Source organism: Ammospiza nelsoni, chromosome 12 (genome assembly GCF_027579445.1).
Source record: "Ammospiza nelsoni isolate bAmmNel1 chromosome 12, bAmmNel1.pri, whole genome shotgun sequence".
In the NCBI taxonomy this organism is placed as follows: Eukaryota; Metazoa; Chordata; class Aves; order Passeriformes; family Passerellidae; genus Ammospiza; species Ammospiza nelsoni.
Genome location: NC_080644.1, coordinates 20,050,237 through 20,073,723, shown reverse-complemented (window position 1 = coordinate 20,073,723; position 23,487 = coordinate 20,050,237). Strand labels below are relative to the sequence as shown.

The 23,487-nt window shown below is 38.9% G+C and overlaps 1 pseudogene; it reads right to left on the bottom strand.

Annotated features, from left to right (window-relative positions):
- Positions 1-964: 964 nt before the first annotated feature.
- Positions 965-23,282, bottom strand: LOC132078434 (synaptonemal complex protein 1-like; annotated as a pseudogene).
- Positions 23,283-23,487: the final 205 nt, after the last annotated feature.

The following is a 23,487-nucleotide window of genomic DNA, read 5'->3' as shown; positions in this document are numbered from 1 at the left end:
GCCTGGGCTGGAGCCCTGCTCACCTGGGCACGGATGAACACCCACATGCCTGTGGGAAGCAGGGAATGAATTCCTGGCTTTGCTTCCTTGCATAGCTTTTCCTTCCCCCATAGACCTGTCTGTGCCTGAGCCCAGGAGTTTGGGCCCTTTGTCTCTCTCACTCCCTGGATTTTCCCCCATGGGTGCTCCAGGGAACTGGGCCTGAGGCCAGAGAGAGAGACAGGAGAGATGGAGCCGTGCACTGCTGCCATGGCCACAAGCAGGGCACCCTCATCCATTAATGAAATCACGCACAGACATGGGCAGATGTGATTTTACACCCTCCCCTGCTGTTTGCATTTCCTGCAAGCTTTCTGCAGTGTTGCTGGCAATATTTTTGTCCTTTTTCAGGTGATTGACACAGCACCTCACAGGACATACTCACAGGATCAGGAGAATTATGTGATATACCATGGATTCATGTCCCTAAAATTACCAAGGCTCTAATTGATTAGTTACTGTTTGAGTCTAGAAGTGGTCAGTACAAACTTCAGTTTTTCACTTTCAGGTGCTCATGGGGAAAGCACAGCATATTCTTCCAGGTCTTTGCACAATATTTGTTAGCTACATACAATAACAAATCTCATTTACATCACTGTTCAACAGCTCAACATAGGGAACCCAAACTACTGGCCTATCCCTAAGACTACACAAACAGAATAAAACAAATATGTTTTGCTTCCCACTTCAGCTGCATTTGGGATTTTTGATCTTTCAGTATATTTTAAGATGTACTTGTAGTTTTCCTGTTATGTCTAGGCTCTGAAGTAGGGTTTGTCATTGTTGTGAAACCAAGATTAATCAAGGATTAATACAGAAATAGATGTTCTAATCTATCCTTGCACTTCTGCTGGTCCCTAGGAAGGCTGGTGGGTGATTTCTGTCTGTGTTCAAATATTTAAAGCAACAACAAATAGTCCCACACTTTATATTTCAGATAAGCAATTTATTGGCATCTTAACATTGTTTTCACAATCTTATAATGTGTATATTTTACTCCTTGTGAAGCTGAAATCTTTTTAAATACAAGTAATTCTACTGAAATTTTAGAAGTTTCAAAACCATTTTAACATAATGAAAAGCAAACAGTCTAAAAAGACAGGTGCAGGAAAAAGCAAAAAGACTTCAGGTAAAAGTACATACATTTAACAGCTACATTTCTGCCACTAAGTATTTATGTGTTAAGAAAAACAGAGTAAATTTAAAAGAACAGAAGTTCTTTAAAAGCAGAATTTCTAATGCCAGAAACAGCTTTGAAACAACTTTCTATGTAGTTCTATTTATTTCCAAATTTAAAATTGGCTAATTTGTGTCCCAACATTTTGCAGCACAAGGGAGGAAAGGTGGAAGATGCTCTGCAGGGGTTGCAGTTATGGATCTATAAAGTTTATATGTGTAAAGGAATGAACATAGTATTAACACTGAGTATGACAGAAAAATGCAACAAAGCACTAACTCTGAGAGAAAAACAACCCTGCAAGCAATGCCAGGGCACTGGGCATTTCTGCATTTTAAGCAAAGAGCTTTACAGCATCTTTAATTTTCCTTTTCCTGTCCGTTTTGGAGAGCGCAGTCCAGCCCACCTGGCGCATTCTCCTCATGGTTTTGAGTTTCAGAGCAGAGCCTGGAGATTTCACACTGCATGGAGCTGGGCTCTGGGAAGGAAAATAAAGCCATCCTTTAGTTTCTGTAAACAATCTGATTAACTACTTGGTTTAATCTTAGGAAAGGCTAACATACCTTTTTTGGTGCTGTGGAATGTACTTGTGATGCTTGTGGATAATCTTTGTACAAATTTTTAAACATTTCTTCTTCCGAGACTATGCTCTAATTAATTAAAAGTTGAAAGTTAAATTAAAAGTTACTTAGTCACACTATATTAAAAGTACTTTTTCTTTCCGCCTAAGGATATTAAATTATGAAAAAGAAAAGATGTCATTATGATGCAAAACAGTTGAATAAAAAGAATGTTAATTATGTACATACAACTACGATTCCAGGAAGAACCAATAAATTAAAAATATACACATAAATATTGGCTGGAATGTGGAAGTCCAAACTCTTTATTTCATTCTCAGCCCCAGCAATGAGCACAAAGAGCTGCTCAGCACACGATTTGTTCTCTGGCTCTTACCAGGAGCTCAGTGTGCTCAGAGCTGTCTGACTCAGTGTCCAGCTGCACAAGCATTTTCTGCTTTTTCCTGCTGCTCTGCTCTGCAGGCAGGTTTGTGCTTCTTCCACTCTGCATTTTATCCACTGGAGGAGTCTTTATAACACATGTCTGGGAAAGAAAATGTTTCTCTTTTTAGATTATATTTTATGGGGTAAGTATGGAATCTAAAGCCAAACTCAGGACTCAGTTTACAGTGTAAATGTCCAAGAATTCACCTGACAGAAATGGTGGAACTCTGATCTTTCCATCCAAATGTGGAGCAAATACCCAAACAAAGTGGGGAGGGATGGAAATATAATTTTTTATACTATTTTTGTTGCCAAATGAGGAGAATGAAGGGGAAGCTATGGAAGAGCTGAGTTTCATGGCACATTGTATTTAAGTTCTCTGTGCTTATCTGCAGAAATTCAGGTTATTCTGAACTGTAGCCACTACGTTGGACTCTATCAAACATCAAAGAAAATAGGAACAAACAAAACTGCAGGAAAAGGCTTCCAGAGAAAGATTGATAGCTACATCAAGATTGGTGTTACTTAAAATAGTTTTTTCATTAGAAGTTAAACAGAGAAGCATTGAATGGTCCAGTGCAGTCCTTTTTTAGACAGATAACATCAAAATGGTGCTGGATTCCATTGTTCCAATGTGAAAACCTCAAGTGAACTCCTGGCAGGGAAGAAGGGTGAGTTCTGCAGTCAGGGCTACTTTGATCCTTTGATCATTTTTACAGCTAGATCAGCTTTTTTCTCTTCCATAGAGGAAAAGTGCCTTTACAAATGGACACTTTTAAGACTAAGTAAAACAATTCTAGAGACATTAAAAAATCAACAACTGAGCAAGAAAAATTACACACTGGGAGCCCTTCCAGACACTGCTGTCTCATATCTCCATGGAATGGTGTGACCCTTTAAAATCCCTTCTTATCCCAGGGGGGAAAAAAATCATCTACAGAGAAGTAAGAAATACAGGCAGAAAAATGCAACAAGAAAAATTCACTGTTAGGAGTTATAAAATATCAATGTTGGACTGCCCAAGGGGCTTCCTGTTTGGAAGAACATATTTTTTATTTTTATCTTTTTTATTTCAGGAATATAATTTGGAGAGTTTCTATTTTTTACATGAATAGATTCACTGTATAGATCTACACAAGGTTTAGAAGTCAGGAACATAAGTTTGTATTTTCTATAATTTAAAAAGTTTGAAGTCAAAAGCATTCCAGTGTCTTTTGCTGAATGCAAATAAATTATCATGGCACTGCAATTGATTGTACACATATAAATACTACAAAATTCTAAAAGTAATTAAAAAGTTAAAGTTACCTTGTGGTTCTTTTCACTTTCAGCAATCATAGTGCCAGAGTGCTCTTTTACAAGATTCTCCTACAAAAGAGTTATGCGACAGCAAGAAAATATTTATTTGAATTCAGTTGTTAAAAACCTTCTTGCTGCCATTACAGAGCACAGTCTATAATCACAGACTGTTACAAAGTTCACACAAAAATATGAGCAGGTTTGGTACAACCTCAGCATTCAAAAGTCACTAAAAAACCCTACAGTTTAGGGAACTTTTTTGCTTTAGTTAAAATTAACTAAAATAAAGGAGAGTTTTGTTTTGTTGTTTGTTTATTTATATATAATCTATAATCACAGACTGTTAAAAGTTCACACAAATCTATGACCAGATTTGGCACAACCCCAGCATTCCAAAGTCACTGTTTTTCTGTTCAGTTTCATTTCTGATCCAACTTCTCCCACAGCACAAGCCCAGGCCACACCTCTCACCCCCACTGCTCAGGGAATAAAAAACTCCACCTTTTCTTCCATTTCTGCTTTCAGTTGTTCCTTAAGGGAGGACAGTTCCTTTTTCAAACATGACAGCTCATTTTCCTACAAACCATTAAATAAAGGACAGGGTTAACTCTGCACAGCCCAGAAAAAGGAAAACAGTCCCAGGTGAGACAGTAATTAACAGGGACACTCATTAGATACACAAGGTAATTCTATGTGCTTTTCAGCCCTATACTTGAAGCTTTGCTTTAGCTTGTTTAACAAAAACTGAAGCACTGTAAGAAACAGGTATTTGATCAGAAGTGTTCAAGGTAATACCTTAAAACCCTTGGGAGAGCAGGGGTGAGAGGGCACAATCTAAATATTTAAAACAAAAGTTTCCTATTCAAAGTGGGGAGTCAGAACATGACACACTATCTGGAGGAGCAGACACAAACACACTGCCACTCCAATTTATTTTCAGAAACATTTGGAGTTTTTAGTGCCCAGAATAAGATCTGTTGCAGCAGGTTGGGTGGCACTGCTACTGGTAAAAATTAAAAGCACACTGGAAGAGTTCCCAGAGAATGTCTCTGGTGGGAAAGACCCCAGAGCACAGCAGGAAAAGAAACTCTCTAAGCAAACTGAAAAAAGATTTTAGAAGTCACAGAGTGACTGAAGATCACATCTTTTGTCTCTCTGTGCTGTCGGTGGGCAAGAGGGAGGGATTGGGAAAAAAGGTGTTTTAAAGGTTTATTTTAATTCTCATTACTCACTTTTAATTCTATTAATAATAATTATTTTATACTATTTAAGTTTCAATCTGCTTTACCCTCAAAGTGTTTTTCCCCTAATCCTTATCTGAACTCAGTCCTTGAATTTTTCTTTCCCCTCCTCTGCTCAACTACAGCAGAGAAAAATGACTGAATGTTTTTTTGTGTGTGTGCCTGCACTTAGCCAGCATAAAACCCCTACACAGGGACATCAGCCCCTTCACTGAATTATTGACCATTGCAAAGTGCTCCTTACCAGTGCTCTTTCTGATGAGAACTGCTTTTGCTGTTTCATTTTATATACTTTTAACTCTGCATCTTTTTCTTCAATCATTTTATCATATTCATTCTGTGTTAAAAAAACCAAACCAACAACAAACTCAAAACATGTGACTAAATGTTACAATTACAGAGATATCCAGTCTTAAAACATCATTTTTTTCAAACCAGGCCCTTAAGATTCAGAAAGAAAAGATTCATTGATGCTTCTGCAGAAACTGTAAAACAGGAAATGCTCAATTCAAGTATTATTTTGTGGACTGGCAGAGAGTGCTTTATTTCTGTGCAGCAATATCTGCTCAGCATTAAGAGCCAGCTGTGCCATCTTTATTAATGTATCTGCTAAAGATATTGCAAAATGAGGAATAGAAAGGTAAACTAAAATGTGTCAGGCTAAACTGCTGACAGTCACTAGGTAACCTCTGAGAAAGAGGCCAAACTGATACTGAAAAATATTGCATTCATGTGGTATCAAAGGAAGCCTGAATTGAAAAAAAAAAATCTAAAAATCCCAGAAGTTTAGATGAATGGAATTTATCTGCCCATAGGAATGTGTTCATAATCTTCAAATGAATTTGATTTTAGATGATGCAAAGTGCAGCATGTGTTCAGCTTCCTTTTCCCAGACTCAGGCCTGTTTCTGCTTTTGAAAGGTCATTAACGTGGTGTCACAAGTTATAAACATGGTATTGACATGGTATCACACATTGCAAACCACAGCAAGCAGGAAAATCTCTGACCTTGTGCTTTTCCATCAGTGCCATCATCTCAGTTATCTTGTGCTGACATCTGGCATCAGTTTCTCTCTGTATCATTGCAGTTTCATCACAAAGCAACCTCATCTGTTCTACCTGTTAGTAATAAATTGCATTTCATTCATCAATATAACAATATATTTCTTTTAAATCTTAATTTCTTCTTCCTCCTGTAGGTACAAAGTTTGCAGTCTCACTTGGGGTTTATTTGCTTTTAAGACCCCTTTCAAATCCCAGATCTTTTCTGGAGATTGTTAAAATGGGCAAGATCAAAGGTACAGCCATGGCAGGCAAGCTCACTGCAAACCAAAAGGCCATTTCAAGCCCTCTGCCTTAACATTTCTTAGCATTGCCATAAAAAAAAAAGTGTGGGCAGAAAAATACTAATATGGGAGAAGTTATAATCTAATTTAACTATGCTGACTTTATACCAAGGGTGGAATTTCTTTGACCTATATCTTGAAAGAAAGAAGTCTTAATGGAGTTCTCATTTTCAAAGACATATTCAAATACTTCAACCTAAGCACCTAATGTACTAAAGCTTTGCTCACAGGGATTCACAACAAGTTCCATTTATGTCTGCAATGTAAGAGCAAGAACTCTTGCCATAAAAGCTTCATAAAAACATTTTAAATTAAAAAAAATAAATGGCATTAAAAATTAACAACCCTCGCCTCTTCATGAAGTTTATTTTCATTTACTTTTCTTGTTTCTATGTCTTTTTGATACATGTCAACTTCTTCCTTATGTTGCTTGTTCATATTTTCCATCTCTAACTGCAATTTATTCACCTTTGGAGAACGCAGAATTGCTGCTGTTATTTGTTTAGGAATTACTATGTTAATGATTTTTTCTTACCTCTTATTTTTGAGCACAAACACTGTTACTTTTCAGGTATATGATTAAAGTGTTTCCTATTTAAAAGTTCAGGTTTTTTTAATAAAGAGTTGAACTTTGGCTTGAGGTGAGTTAGAAAATACTCAAAGAAAGAATGGCAACAGCGCAATGGGGAAGACTGCCCTAAGCAGTCACCCTAAATGCTCTGAATGCCTTAGTAAAAAACAAATGCAGATGGAGATTTTATTCTCTCTCTTGTAAATCTATATAAGATTTTCACAGGTTTTATGGTACATTTTTCTCCCAGCTGTGCATTTTGATTACAGTTTTTCCTTTTAAGTTTATCATATGAATATCCTCAAAAAAGTCCACTTTTCTTCAAGTGCAGTACCCAAAGCTGGACACAATATTCCCATCAGAGGGATTGCCACTGCAGAACACATTTAAAGAACAGTCTAAGAAGATAGATATATATATACACACACATATATATATGTCTTTTAAATGCTTTTCTGTTACAATGAGGTTGCTGAACCCTGTTCAGTCCACTATCAACAAAAGAAAAAAAAAAAAAAAGGAACAGATTGGAAACACCATTAATTGCAATGTGAATCCATCTCTTAAATGTCCAATAGTCAGTGCCTAATGATTAAAAATGGAAGCATCTTCTAAAAACTATGAGCTCATTCCTGCAAAGTCTGTATCCCAGATCCAAAAACCAGTTCAGAATGTATTTAATAAGTATTATCATTATTTACAGAGGGACTTAAAAACACTCACCTCATCTTCTACATGATATTATTTAAACCTACCTTCCCTTCATAAGTATTGCTTTTCTTGCTTTCTGCAGTAATTTTCTTTTTCAGCACCTTATTCTGTTGAAATTAAACAAAACAAGCACTGTACCTTAATAAATTAATAGAATTATGTCATGGTTTAACTGCATCAAGAAGTTCCAGCTTTCATCAGGCAAATACCTCTCAGCTGTTGTGCAGCTCAGGTTCCAGAACAATTCTTCAAACAAATGAATGTTCAGCTAATTTCTGTGATAATTACTATTTCTTCATGGCCTTAAGAAAGGCTCCTCCTGAGCAGCAGCAGGGAATAACAAATGAGGTGCAGAATGGGAATTAAAACTAAGATGCTGCTGACAGAAGGTGTGAAGATGTTCATGACCAAAACCACAAGTTATTTATTTTTACAGTGAAGTTACTACAGTTTGTGCCAGTGCAGAATTCTTTTCTACTAGTGGTAACTGAGATACTCAATGCAAGTACATAAATAACACTATGCACTAAATGAAAAAGAGTAGAAGTTTATTAAAGATATTATTTTTGTAATTGCTTTTTTCAAATTAAGGCTCATTTAACAAATTAAGTGATCCCTAAGATGACTCCCTAGTTTGCTCAGGGTTAGGATAAGAAAGGAGAATTTTTAAATTACATAGGTGTATCTAAAGACATCACAGCAGACACAAACCTGCTGAAAAGCAACCCAAACTATAATGTATTTATGTATTTGTGACATTTAAAATCTCTACACACCTCCTGCTGCAACTCTTCAATGCATTTGGTTTTATTTTCCATCTGTTTCTTTAAATTATTCATCTGAAAGAGATGTTTCAGACATGAATTAGTAAGTTCTACAAATGACTCCCTATGTGAGCAATTCCTGTAGATGTTCTTGAACCTGCCCTTGCACCAATCTGGTTTGTTCCGATGGGACTGAAACACCAGCTGACATGTTAGAATAATCAGAGTTTTAGCCATAAAGTACCACAAGATGTTAATTAATGGCAGTGAACCAGTTCCTTAGTGGTAATAGAGTTAAGAAAGAAGAAGAAAAAAAACCCAGTATCTTCACAATTTAATAAATGCACTTGTATGAAGTTCCCTACATCCATGAAAAAAATGAATTTTCCCAATTATTCTCTAGAATCTTCAATGGCTTTTCCCCTCTTGAACTTTCATTTTCAATACTCTTAACCTGAAATGACAATTGTAAATCATTGACTTTTACAATGAAATTTTGAAATTTGCTAAAAACCCCAGGTTGCTTTGAACCAATAGAAAGAAAATTAAAAATGTTTGAATCTATTTAAGCTCAAACTCACACTACATATAAAAAGCTAATCCAGAGCCCATCCATCACTGAGTGGGTATATGAAAAAACACAAAAGCAGGTTCTCTGTTTGCCTGAAAACAAACAAATGAATCTTTAATATTAAACTTCCAGCACAGAGTGAACATCCCAGTGACTGTGCTTGTCTTTTGAAATACCAGGGCTCACATGTGGACACACAAGGGCACAGCTGGCAGCAGCTGGGAAAGAAGAAACCTCTGGCAGAGATCACATCCCCCAGGCAGAGCTTTGCAGAAAAAACCCCAACAAAGATTTTACATTGAATGCTGTCCTACAGGTTCTGTAAGATAACTTCCTGACACATGACAAACATTTTCTTCTCTTTCATCCAGTGTACTTTTCATCTCTTCACCTGTCTTTGCCATTTTCTCCTTCAAAGACTCCAGTTCATTTCTAAGTGTCAAATTAACAAGCATTAGTAAATACTTCCTTATTGCCTTTAACTTATTTTCAGTACTTCTAATAAACCCATATTTTATTTTCTAAAAAGAGCTGCTAATGTTGATGGGAACTTCATAACCTGCTCAATGAAAATGTTCTTAAAATGCAGCAACATGCCCAGTAAGTCAATATGTGAACTGTCCATACTTCTTTTAAGTAGGAAAAGATGTTCCAGGAACCCAAGGAAAATACATCCTGAACTGGACTATTGCAATGTAGCTGTGAAACATGGAAGCTGCCTGTCTGTTGAACTGGGGAGGATACAGAGAGTAACTCTGATCCAGTTTTGCCGTGTCACATTTAATCCATGACCTTCAGTTTCCATTTGAATTTCCTTCACACCTGAGATGTCTAATGCAAAACAAGACAGCTCCTACCGTGTAATACAAAATGATGGCAAACATTGTTCCTGTAGCAATTGGTATTTCTAATCTGAGACAATTTGTACTTGGCCAACAGCAATTCTGAATAGTTTCTGTTTAGCTATGTAATCTAGAAAAACATTAATCAAAAAATCCCAGAAAGCAGCATTTGAACAGAACAAACTGAGTCTACTTCCTTTAACAATATCAGCTATTATTATTTGTTTTTACTTGCCTTAGCTGGCTATTTGCCTCTTCTAGGTTTTCAACTAACTGCTTTGTATTTTCTTCTTCTTTCTTACTATCCTAAATAAAGACCCATGTGTCAGCAAAGAAATAAAATTCAAAGTGACTTCTTAAAAAATTCAAACACATCCAGAGCACACTGACCTGCCTTGTTCAGAAGTGTAAATACACTTCCTTTCCAATTCAAATACAAAAAATAGCTCAGGTACTCTACAGAACCAAGTCATGTTGCAGCTCATCATCTAATTTGTGAAACTGAGTAATTTGTCAAATTGAATGTTGTCCTTTCAAGAAAGGTGGAAGTTTACAACTTGCCTCTTGTTGTTCTTGCAGCTTCTGGAGTTCTGCAGCCACAGCATTTTTCTCTTGTGCTGTTTGTTCTTTCTCTAGTGAAAGCTTACTGAGATCCACTGTTAGCTGTTCATTCTTTAACCTAATTTAAGTCAAATGCCCAAGAAGAATAAGAAGATGCATTTTGAAATCTCCTTTTAAATTAAACTTACCCATTATCAAGTGTTATTCCATGCTGAAAAAAAGTCCAGGCCTTTATCTACAAATATAAGCTTTGCAGAAGAGTCAAAGAGATGTAAAAAGGTGACAGAAGAAGGAAAGAAACTCAGAGTCAACTTTTATATAAATATAATGGTTAGTGAAGGTGATGTAGTTCAAAGCAAGATTAGCAATGAATTCAGAAACTTTCTCTTCTTGTTAAATAAGTCAGAGAGATATGGAACAACTACATATGCCATAGAATACATACAAATAGAGAAAGTGGAATTTAGAAATATAAGTATATAATTAATGGCACATATGTGGTTCAAAACTTCCATTAGAAAACAATCATAGTTCATTTCACTGTAGATTAAAGCAACTTCTATATGACACCAAAACTAATTCAATATTATATTTTCAAAATGGTCATACGCCTCTTGTTCAAGATCTGTTTTCAGAGTCACAAGCTGCTTTAAATAATCTTGTTCCTTCTCAGCTGTACATGTCAGCTGTGCTTTCAAATCCTGCAATTCTTTCTGCAAAATGGAAAGGAAGAGTTTTCAGTATCCATGTGCAAACTCCAACTGCTGGAGGTTATCAGACATGAACTAAGAGCACAAGGCTTTCAGAAGAACCCAACAACATCCATGCCATGGATTATCCAGATTGGATCTTTCCAGTCTCTGCTGGGATCTGAAGTGGTGTGAGACAGTGAACTGTGACACCGGTGCTGTTCATGTCTGTCCCCTGCTGTGAGATTCATTACCTGGGCTGCGCAATTAGGGTGGGACCCTGCTCTGGGTGCTGTTTCTTATGTATAAACTTGTATCCAAGTCATGATGTGTAACTTCACTATTTCTAAAAACATGTTACTGTTGCCCTGCTTCAGACCTCTCTCATTTGGAGAGCATTTTCATTTCTCTCTCCACATTTTTCTCTCTCTGCATATTTTCTAGAGTAGCCTCAAGATTCTTCTTCAATAAAAGTCCTCCAATTTACCCGTTTTAGAAAATGAGTGAAACTCAGTTCAGAACACTCAATGCACAGATTATAACAACAAGCACACACAGTATAATGCACACCTGATTTCACACTATCTTAATTTTCGTTGATACGGATTCTTGTTAGGCTTGTAAATATAAAATCATAATGAAAATAAACCTCTGTTAAGAGTGTATTTCATATAGCTTAGACTGCTGTGACAGAAAATGGGCCTGTGTCACAGCACAGCAGGGTTCACAGAGGCAAGAGCTAATTACCTTCCTGGAAGGAAGAAAAAATGGGAAAACTTTATATCCAGAGAGAGTGGCATTTGAATGGGCATGAACAAAGAAGGAAATAACCAAAAACCTTGAGAAGGAAAACCAAAAACATGGGAGACAAGAAAAACCAAAAGCACAGAAGACAAGAAAAACAGAGGCAATAAAGAAGTTCTTCAAAGAAAACACTGAAATTGTGTGTGAGAAAGTTTAGTAGAAATGTTAAGGTTGACTAGATGGAGTTTATTTATGGCATTTAAGATACTTACAAAGCAAGAGGAATTTCATATGAAGAGCAAATGCCATGAGATTAATAAAATGAACATTTACCAGAGTTTCTGACAGCTCTTCAAGTTGCACTTCTTTATCACATTTCACTTTAGTCATCTCTTCTACAGCACATGGAATGTAAAATGAACGGAACATAAATGATTTTTCATATTTAGCAGGCAGTATAAAACATTTACCCTTTTGCAATACCCAGTTCTCAAAACTTGTTGGATTAAGTTCAGAAACTGAAAAGCTAATTTATGACTTAATCTAAATGCAGACTTGAAAAAATGATTCAGACATTAGCAAATCTATATCTGAAGAGAAACTAAATATTTATCCTAAATAAAATTTAGAGCCTATTATGTTTTCCACAAATATAGCTTCAAATAAACCATGGACTGTAAGACTAGAGTATTCTCCAAGTATTGATGCACCTGCATTGTTCCAGAAAAAAAATCTGAACTGCTGAAGGTATCAGATGGATATGCTGAGAAAGGAAACCAGTTGTTACTAACTTCCAGATGGTTTCTATGTGCACATCCACAATTCTGGTATTTTTTGCAAGTTCTCAACAGCAAGACAGAGCTCTTACCCTGGGGACTAAGGAGCACATCCCTAGAAACCACAGGATATCAAATTGATGATATTTAAAGACAACCCCTGCCAGCATCATTCCACTTCCAGCATGGGGAGGGTCACAGAAAACTCCATGGGAAGGTTTTATCTCTGCTGCAGAAGTGACTCCTGGCACCTGCAGTGCTGCTGCTCTGAGCTGCAAACCAAAATTACCTCCAGAGGAATTCATGCATGAATGGTCTGACTATTGGAGCTGTGCACAGCACTGCCCTTTGGCTGCTGCCAGTACCAATGACCCCCAAAGAAAAGGGATCAGCTGAGTAAAAATAAATCCAGGCATTCCTGACAGGTACAGTACTGTAAAATCATTTCTCCAACTACTAGAGACAGTCTATTTCCAGACAACAGCAGAAAACATTTTTATTACTGCCCAGCTCATTTTCTGCCTTTCTACAAGCCTTACCCAGTTCAGCAGATTTATTCTGGAGCTCCAAGGTAAGTAGCTTTGAATCATCTTCAGCTTTCTTTAATCTAAGAAAATGGTAAATAAAAAACCCCAAATGTAGAGTACAAAGCACTGCATTTGAAACTTACAGGACAATAAGACAAAGTCTTACCACAAGCACTTTAAGAACATTTACCTTTCAACAGGCAGGTGATAGATCTGCCTGCAACACACATCAAATTTCACTTGTACAACCTCACAACAGTAGACATAAAAGTAAACAAATATATACCTACAGAAATCTGTATTTCTTAAAGAGAGAATTGTGAAAATTGGAGGGGGCAAAAATTTACTTTTTATACAGTATCAACTATCACAAACAAAACAAATTATGTTAAACTCTCTGCATTTAGACCACTGTGGGGAAAAAACCTCCAAATTTCAGCTTCATTTCCAATTGTTCTTGGTTTTGTCATAGACTGCAACCTGTAAGATCGCTCTTGGAATTTAAACTCATTAATTTACCTATTTTGCTCTTCTTGCAGCAAGCTTTTCAAATTGGCAACAGAAGTCTCAAACTCCTCTGTCAGGGCTGCAAGCAAAGCCTTCATTTTTTTACATTCTTCCTCCTGCTCTTCCTTTTCTCCAGTGACCTGAATTAATGTTTTCACTGTAGTCTGGAATTCAGTTTCCAAGTTCTTCTGAGCAACCTTCAAGACATGATATCGTTTCTAAACATGTTTTGCAACAAACAGCTACAGCTGTTTCATGTCTAAAGTATCCATAATTACTCATGCAAATACTCATCCAGTCTATTTCTACTGTAAAACTATAAACAAGGGGTACCTCTGCCTTTTGCAATGAAATTTTAGCCTCTCCCAGCTCTGCCCTCAAATGTTCTTTACTGACCTGGGATTCCTTTAACATTTCTTCATTATGTACTAAACAAAAAAAGATGTTTATATTTTAAAAAATAGGATATTTACTAAAAAATACTGCTAAAAATGGAAAATTACATACATTTAAAGAATGTAACAAAGACCAATGGTACTAATATCATCTACTATGAAATAATATATAAAATTTTAATATAAATGGCTTAAAAATATTGAAAATCAAGTTCTGAAAAGTAAGTTTCCTCAGTGACATCTGCCTGACTGTACATTTGCAAAACTGAAGCAACATATTTTCCCCTTGCAATTTTCAAAAGCTCTCAATGCTTGACTCACCCTAAAAACTGCCCTGCCAGTCCTTCTCCCACATGAGCAGCTCCTGCTCCAAACAAAAATAAGGCCTTCAAAGTCCCAAAACTCTGCTGCCAGCCAGCAACAGAATAAGACTATCATGGCCCTGTTTCCTATGCTTCTATAAACAATTACATATAATAAATAAAGATTCATAAACAACTACATTGAAATTCTATAAACAATTACATTTAAACACAGCAGGCAGAACTCTTACATTTTGCTTCCATTAAGTCAGCAATCTTATTTTGTGACGTCTGCAGCTGAGCCTCGATGTCTTTTATGACATCATCTTTTTCATCTCTCTGTATGGTAAGAGCTGAAATCTAGAAAAATGCAAGAAATATCATCATTAAGTCTGGAAAAGGGACAGATATTAATTTTCATTTGTACCCAGGTATAATAAGCAGCCATTTTGCTGTCATTCAAGTTAGATTAGACAGATAGACAGACAGACAGACAGACAGAGATAGATAGATAGATAGATAGATAGATAGATAGATAGATAGATAGATAGACAGAAAGACAGACAGACAGACAGATAGATAATATTTGTCTAGATATAATCTTAGCCAAATATTGATCAAGTCACATAACTCTAAACAAAAAAGTTCTCCAATTCAAAATCAAACCATAAATTCCAGGAGACTAAAGGTACTGAAACACCACTAAACTTAGCAGAATTTGACTTAAATGCAGCTTCAGATGTTATTTTGTCTTTTTTACTAATACCCAGAAACACTTCTTGGCTCTTGCATTGCCCCTTTAGGCACAAATAAAGCTCTACATCTTAGATGGTAAAATGAACAAACCTGCTTTTCCTTTTGACTGACTTCCCGTTTGCATTCTTTCTCAAACTTGTCCACTTTTTTTGCTTCTTCTTTTACTTTGGAGATACAGTAACATCCATAGTTAACATTCTAGCTGAAATATACTCCAAGTTCAATACAACTTCCACTTTAAGACTGCTTGGAATTGTACAGCTGTACCATTTGTTTCCCAAGAGTAATTGTTGAGGCAATGTTTGATTTTATAATCAAAATACAAACAGAAAAGAGCATGTGAAAATGAAACAGGAACATACCAGACTATACATACAGAGAGAGAGCATTTAGCTAAAGTTTCTGTAGCTATACACTAGTGCATTGTCATTTAAATAAACAAACTATGGGAAGTAAGTATTGATCTCTAGACTGTACTTCACAGACAAAACTTCAATTTTGAGTGACTGTTTGAGAAATAAAGTTCCAGTTTTGGCCCAGTGGAACAGCAACAGAAAGGGCCAGGCAGTGACCAAAGGCAGCAGGAATAAAAGAAGGGTCCCAGTGTCTCAGTGTGAGCTGCTCACCATTCCAGCACTTCACATCTGCCTGCCCTGACACTGCATGTGTAACACAAGCTATGAAGTATAAAACTGAGCCAGCTGCATAAACTCAATAAACAGAAATCTCACATTTGAAACTCATTTCCAATCTGTCGTTCTCTGCTTGCACACGAAGCTCTTCAAATGCCACCGTCATTCTCTAAAAACAAAATTTAATATTTGAAGTTCAATACTGGAAACCCTGGAACTTCTCCAGGGGCTGCTGCCCCCCTCAGCCATTCTGAGGAACCAGCAGGGAGGTGAAACAGAGCCCAAAGAGAAGCCAGAAGCTGTGGCAGTGACCCAGCACTAAGCACACATCACCCAGATCACAGGGATCTACATCCCACACACTGCTGCACCTTCTCCATTGAATGTGTTTGATAGAACACAAAAATAATTCTTGAAAAGGGATTGAAAACCCAACTTCCTGCATCACACATGACATGATACCCACACAGTATGGATACAAACAGTATCCCAACATAAACATGGAACTCAGCTCACATAACTCACATTCCTTTCATCAAGCTTGGTAACTTACTTCTATGTTGCTGTGAAGTTCCTCATACAATTGTATTGTTGCTTCCTTTTCCTGTTCATCTATCAAAGCAAGAACATATGAGAAAGTTTTTCTTTTGAACAAGAATGCCAGCTGCCCAAGTCATTATACTTAATCAGCAAAATGAATTCAAAACGGAATTCTCAGCTCCATTCTTATCAAATAAGTCATTATGAAACATGCTGCCAAAAGCTACAGAATCTAGGGAAAATGTGTATTTCATTGAAACATTGAGCAAGCTCAGCTTTTAAATTTCCTTCCTAAGATATTTTTTTCTGTGAAAAGTGTAATTCTAGATCAGTTTATGTGACCATATTAATTATTATAGTATTAATGCTGTTGAATAATAATGTATCAGTCCTGTTAGTATTTATAAACTGTAATCTAGGGTTTAGCACTGAATTTCTTCCTATCAGCAGATACCTATAACCATAGAGCTGTCATTATAAAATTGCAACAACACTCCAGGTCCATATTTTCCTTCTTTCCTTTCACTTTTGTAATTGATACTATTTTTTCCTAAGAAAACAATTAAAAAGAGAACAGTAACAGAAACAGCTATCAAAAAAGAACAATACATCTATATACAAGTGTTTCTAGAATTAAGGCTAAAAAGAAACAGACATTTAAGTATCCAGGATCAAGTTAGTAAAATTCTAATTATTATAATAACGATTCTAAATTGCATATAAAGTAGGATTTCCAATCAAGAACATATTTAAAACCTCAGGAATTTAAACTTCATTCAGTTGTCCAACTGTCTTGGCTTGTTCTGTTTCATGAGAAGAATTCCAGTTACTCATTATACTTTGGGGTTAAGACCTTTTTTCCCCATAAATGTGTGATGGCTGAAAACAGGAAATGTCAGCTCTGGAAATTTGTTCCAGAGTGCTGGGAATTCAGAGTAGATTCTACTGCCTAAAACCAGGCATGAAGTGTCACTTCTCATGTCTGAATATATTCCCAGAGTGTGGCTGGGACTGCAAAGCTTCAATGGGCTGAGCAGCCTTGAGGAGCCCTGCCCTGCTCTGCAGTGGCTGCCAGTGCCAGTCGGGGCTGTGGGCACTGCCTCAAACCTGGAGTACTGTTTGGGCACCCAAAGAGCTCCCAGGCTGGCAACCTTGCAGCAAACAATTTCACTGCCTTCTAAAGCCCTCTGCATTTAGCACTACAAACCACAAGTCTGTTAGACCTGGGGCTTCACTTCCAATTTTGTGAGCCACTTAAAATTCATTTCTCATTCTGAGAGCCACATCCAGTTGATCTCAACTGTAGAACTTTTCTGAACAGCATGAGAAATTTCTTCTTCTTGCTTCTGTTTGTGAATTTAGAGCAAGCTAGAAGTACATTCACTCTGATAAATAAAAACTAAAAAAGCATTTACATTTGCTGGTCTTCTCTGCAAAGCGAGTGCAGGTTTCCTTGAGCAGATTACACAGATGCCTCGAAGCAGCAGCTCTAAAGGAGGGAAAAATATCATGTTTGCACAGGAGTGCACAGTGCTTTGTGCACCTAAAGAGTAGCAATGGAAATGACCTTCAAAATTTAACAGCTACATAAAACTGCCCACATGGAAACTGATTATTTCCACCACAAAAATATATCCTTGGTTCTATTACTTACTCTTTCAAGAGATCTTTATTTTCACATATCTCATCTTCCAGTTTCAAATGGAGTTTCTCATTTTCAAACTGATTTCATAGGGAACAAATGCAAAAAGACACTGTTATTGAAAAATATATTAGAAATGCACTTGAACTTCTCAAATCCCTCATGAAAAAGTCATTTGGGGCATCAGTAGACAGAAGTCTGTTTTATCTGGTATTACATGCTGAGTCATCTTTTGCATGAAAGATGCAATAATTAATGAACAATAATTTACCAGCAAATGAGACACAGGTATATTCTTCATACACACCCTCACACAGGACAGGTGCCTGCAACTTCTCAAAATAATCATTTTCTCAAGGCACAAACCAAACTGCAACAGTCTTTAATATTTAACTGTATTAATAATAGTGTCATACTGAATCAGGAAGCATTGAACTTCATATATTCAATGTACACTATACAATACTGGCCTGCAGTTCTTGAACGGCTTTCTTCTGTGCTTCAATAATCTTTCTATTCTCTTGGAGTTTTCTTTCTTTCTGGTTTAGTTCAGTTTCCACAGTCAGTTTCCACTGCTTGATCTTCTCAGCCTCTTTGTAGAGTTTTGAGAACAATTCATTCGTTGTTTCTGGATTCTATTAAAACAGGTTCCACAAGTTAATCTCAAATACTATCTAATTAATAGTATATAATATCTAATTAATACTGTTGTAGATAATGTATTTATCTCTTAGAAACATCACAAGAGTAATATTTTTTCCACAGATGGTGATATAAGCTTATATATGATCAGGAGCCCAAGTTTAAATCTTTGTGCATCCTCTGTGTATGTATCAAAAGGCATTACAGGGCACATAGAAGATACAAATACAATGAAATATCCCAAACCCCCTTCAGACATCACCAAATAGATGGGCTTAAAGACACGGATAACTGCAGTCCACCAAAATCAATAAAAATTTTGCCAGAATTATCAGTGAAGCCAAAATTCCTTCTAGCAGGTTCTTCACACATTTCTGTCCTCTCCTTCTGACAGATACTGCTGAGTTAAGTAAAAGCAGCTTCAGAGACTTTGCCCAGGAGTACTTGTGATATTGCCATGAATACACACAGAATCACAGAATAATGAGGCTGGAAGAGACCTCTCAGATCATCGAGTCCAACCTATGCCCTGACACCTCAACTGCAGCACCAAGTGCCATGTCCAGGCTTTTTTAAACACATACAGAGATGGAGATTCTACCACCTCCCTGGGAAGAGCATTCCAGTGCTTCATTATTCTTTTAGTGAAATTTTTTTCCCTAGTATCCAAACTATCCCTTCCCTGCTGTAGCTTGAGACTGTGTCCTCTGGTTCTGTCAGTGCTGTCTGGTGTAAGAGACCGACCCACCTGGCTCCAACCTCCCTGCAGGAAGCTGTAGAGAGCAATAAGGTCACCCCTAAGCCTCCTCTTCTCCAGGCAAAACAGCCCCAGCTCCTTCAAACGTTCCTCACAGGGCTTGTGTTCCAAACCCCTCCCCAGCCTTGCTGCCCTCCTCTGGATGTGCTCCAGCATCTCAACGTCCTTCCTAAGCTGAGGGCCCAGAACTGGACACAGCACTCAAGGTGCAGCCTCAGCAGTGCCCATACAGGGGCAGAATGAGCTCCCTGCTCCTGCTGGCCACACCATTCCTGATCCAGGCCAGGATGCCATTGGCCTTCTTGGCCACCAGGGCACACTGCTGGCTCATGTTCAACTGGCTGTCACCAGCATCCCCAGGGCCCTTTCTGCCTGAGCACTGCCCAGCCACACTGTCCCCAGCTTGGAACGTTGTAGGGGACTTCTGTGGCCAAAATGTGGAACTCAGCACTTGGACTGATTAAACTTCATGCTGCTGGACTCTGCCCATCCATCCAACTGATCTAAGTCTCTCTGCAGAGCCCTCCTTCCTTCCAATAGATCAACACAAGCTCCCAGCTTAGTATCCTCTGCAAATTTACTGATGAAGGACTTGATGCCCTCATCCATGTCGTCTATAAAAATATTAAACAGAACTGGTCCCAGTACAGCCCTGAGGGACAGCACTGGTGCCTGGCTGCCAGCTGGATGCAGCACCATTCACCATCACTCTCTGGCCCGGCCATGCAGCCAGTTCTGAGCCCAGCACAGAGTGCTCCTGTCCCAGCCATGGCTGCAGCTTCTCCAGGAGTGTGCTGTGGGAGACAGTGCCAAAGGCCTTGCTAGAGCCCAGATACACAACACCCACAGCCTTTCCTGCACACACCAGGCAGTCACCTGCTCACAGACGGAGCCCAGGTTGGTCAGACATGACCCACCCTTGGTAAAGCCATGCTGGCTGGGTCCGATAGCCTGGCCATGCTGGGAGTGCAGTGTGATAGCACTCAGTGCAAACTGCTCCATTATCTCACCTGGCACTGAGGCCAGGCTGACTGGCCTGGAATTACCAGGATTCTCCTTCCTACCTTTTCTGTACATGGGTGTCACACTGGCCAGTGTCCAATCATCTGGAACCTCACAGTGAGCCACAACTCCTGATAAATGATGGAGAGAGGCTTGGCAAGCTCATCTGCCAGCTCCCTCATCACCCTGGCATGGACCCCATCTGGACCCAGGGATTTATAAATATCCAAGTGTCCCAGCAGTTCTTTGCTCACGCACGGAGCAGGAAGGAAAAGCACCACCCTTGTGCCCTTAGAACACCTTGAAAGTGCCCTACAAGCAGTGTTGGGCCAGTGGTTGAGGCAGGGAGAGCAACACACAAGCCCCAAGGGCCCTTTGGTTCACTTACAACAGCCCCAAACACCATCCTTGTTTTGGCTGCATCACAGTTTTGTTACAGTCCTGATGGTACTTTAATAGCTTAGGATTAAATAAGTCTAAAAAGTTGTCAGGGATATGAAAACCAGCAGGGAGAGCACAAGAAATGTGTTTTATTTTGTGGTAGCAAACAGTGTTTTGTAGCTGCAAAGTACAGAAGCTATTGCAAAAAAAAATGAGCTGTACTGAGTTGTGCTAAAGCAGAGATGTGCTGGTAAATACACTGTGAAAGGAATCCAGTGCTTGAGGAAACCACTGAATTCATTGTTTTACAGATAAAATAAATCCAGACCAGGCAATTGGGATAATCCATTTCGGTTTTCCAAATAATACTCTGACTTCAACCCTTCTGCCCCTCAACAGAGTATTCAGAGGCAGTTCCACAAGGATAGTCAAGTGTTTAAATCTTACTCTAATTAAAGCTCATAGACTTTGCAGACACTTCAAACAAAGAAAAAAACAACAACAATATTGCAATCACCTTAATTTTTAAAGATTAATTTCCAGGCATGTTCACTAAATCACAAATATCTCCTCTAAAGTGATTCAGCTTTAAACAGGAGACAGAAAACATTATTCCCTTCTGATTACTTCCTTTAGCCCTGAAATATCTACTGAAGAATGCTTTAGGCACTGTTTGGGAACAAATTCAAAAGACCCCAAGGAATTAGATGCAGAGTTGATACTTAGCTGACCTCTTCATCTACTTCAGAGCAAAGTTTCACTTACTGTGAAATTGTATCTGAAACATGAAGAGATTTTGATCAATGTATTTCTAAAAAAAGTAACAGTGAAACTGTATTTAACAGTTACAGATATGAAACTGTGAGACTACTCATGAAAATTAAAACTTGACAATATATAAAAATCTAAAGAAGGTGCATGGCAAATATTCCAATCGTACCTGAATCAGTGATTTTGCCGCGGCTCGACACATCGAATGGCAGCTTAAATTCATCAACTGAGCATCTGTTAATACTCTGCACAAATTTAAAAATTAGTTCCTTAATAGTAGATTTGCAAAGAAGAATTATAAAAGCCAGGAAAAATCCCTACAGATGATGTGAAAATAGAATGTGTCATTAATTAAACAGCTGCCTACAATTTTCAAAGCCCAAGGTATTGGTAATGGCTTTGGAACTCACTTCTTACTTCCCAGTGGTAGATCAAACTGTTGGTGTCTTGCAGTTTGATTTACAGACTGTGGCCAAAGGGGAGCTTTCAATGCAGGGAACTCAGCAGCTCCTGCCTGTCTGGGCACTGGTGCATGGCAAAGGACTCGAGAAAAATTACTTTTCTGAAGACTTCAGTAGTTGATATTTCTTTTTTGCTTTACTTCCAAGGGCACTTCTAAACCACATCTGATTATGTTTCAATATGAAAATACCCTTTTACAAGTTTTTGAAGTCACAGAAGTTCATCCTGTAAACAGCTAACTCATCTGATGTCAGAATATCCTGTTTGAATCTCAACATATTTCATAAGGAGCTTCGACATGAAAAAATAACTTGTTGAATTCCAATAACTCAGTGTGGGGACAGAAAATTTTCACTGAACACCTGATCTGGTGAGACCAAGACACCAATGCCAGTGCGAGCATCTGAGTGGGGCCTGTGGGAATCCATAAAATCAGAGGGGTTTGGGAAAGCTGCAAAAGGCAGCCTCAGAGACAGCAGAACTGGGATTAGAGCCAAGCAGCAGCCATGAGATAGGTCAGCAGAAAAATTATGCAAAAAGTAGAAAAGTAAGGACAAATAGAACAATGGTCTGTGTATTAATGCTTGGCTAGAATAAGTACCTAAGCTACTGAAAAGTTTATCTAGCAAGGTATTAGGAAGTTCTAAGCTTAATAATGGAGTTCTGTGCATTGTGTTTCAAGGCTCACAAGCAGGTATTGTATTCAAAAAAGGCAAGCATTGTTTTAACGAAAGGTACCTGTGCTTAAAGTGGTTGGATAGAACTGCTGTCAATATGCTTTTGCTTTGTGTGATTGGTCAAAAAACTTTTAAAGTAAGTTGTCACATTATGTTCTTTGTCTGCCGCCTGGGATGTGAGCTGCTGGCATCTTCCCATTGTCATAACCACGTAATGAGACTGATGCTGGAAAATAAAACAGCTCAAGGCAGTTCCTCAGCAGCCCCGTCCTGTTGGTGATTTGTACACAGACCCCGGCCAGTGATAGAGCCCTGCTCGCTCTCTGGGCTGAATTACCCACAGCAAACGTGGACTTACAGCACAGAGCAGATGCTCCAGAAGATGATTCCCTTCAGTTTTGAGAGAACACAACAACAAAAGTCTTTGAAATTCAAACCGAAGATGTCTGTGCATGTGCCACTCTAGGCATACGCACAGAAATTAGTCCAGTGCAGGAGCCGTCCCGGCCTATGCAGGGGCAGGTGTGTGTGTGCTCCGGCTCTGCTGGGGCAAGGGGCGTGTGTGTGTGTGCTCCAGCCCGGGGCAAGGGGCAGGTGTGTGTGTGCTCCAGCCCGGGGCTCTTTGGGGGCAAGGGGCAGGTGTGTGTGTGCTCCAGCCCGGGGCAAGGGGCAGGTGTGTGTGTGCTCCAGCTCGGGGCTCTGCCGGGGCACTTCCCGGGCCCAGCACTGTCCCCGTGTCCCCGGGGAAGGGCCCTGCGCTTTCCCCCCGTCCCCTCCTCAGCCGCGGTCTCCAGAGCAGCACAGCCCGAGGGGGCGGCCAGCGGGGGGGAAGGTGTGGTATGGACCGCCCTCAGCGGCCCCGCGGCCGAGCGCTCACCTGGGATCTGCCTGCAGACACCTGCCCAGCACTCAGGCGCGGCGGCATGAACAATTTAAAGCGGTTTTCATTCTCCATGGCTCCGATAAAAGGGCGGGCGGGGCGGCCCCAGCTCCCAGCGGCCGCTGAGGGCTGGCGCGAAGGGCGGGAAGCGGCAGCGGCCCCTCAGCGCGGGAGAGCTCTGAGGGGAAGGGGGGGTCCCGCCTGCACAGGGAATAACTGGGGGAGCCCAGTCCTCCCGTCGGAAAAATGCGTGTTTTATGATTGCCTTTTCGCAAATATT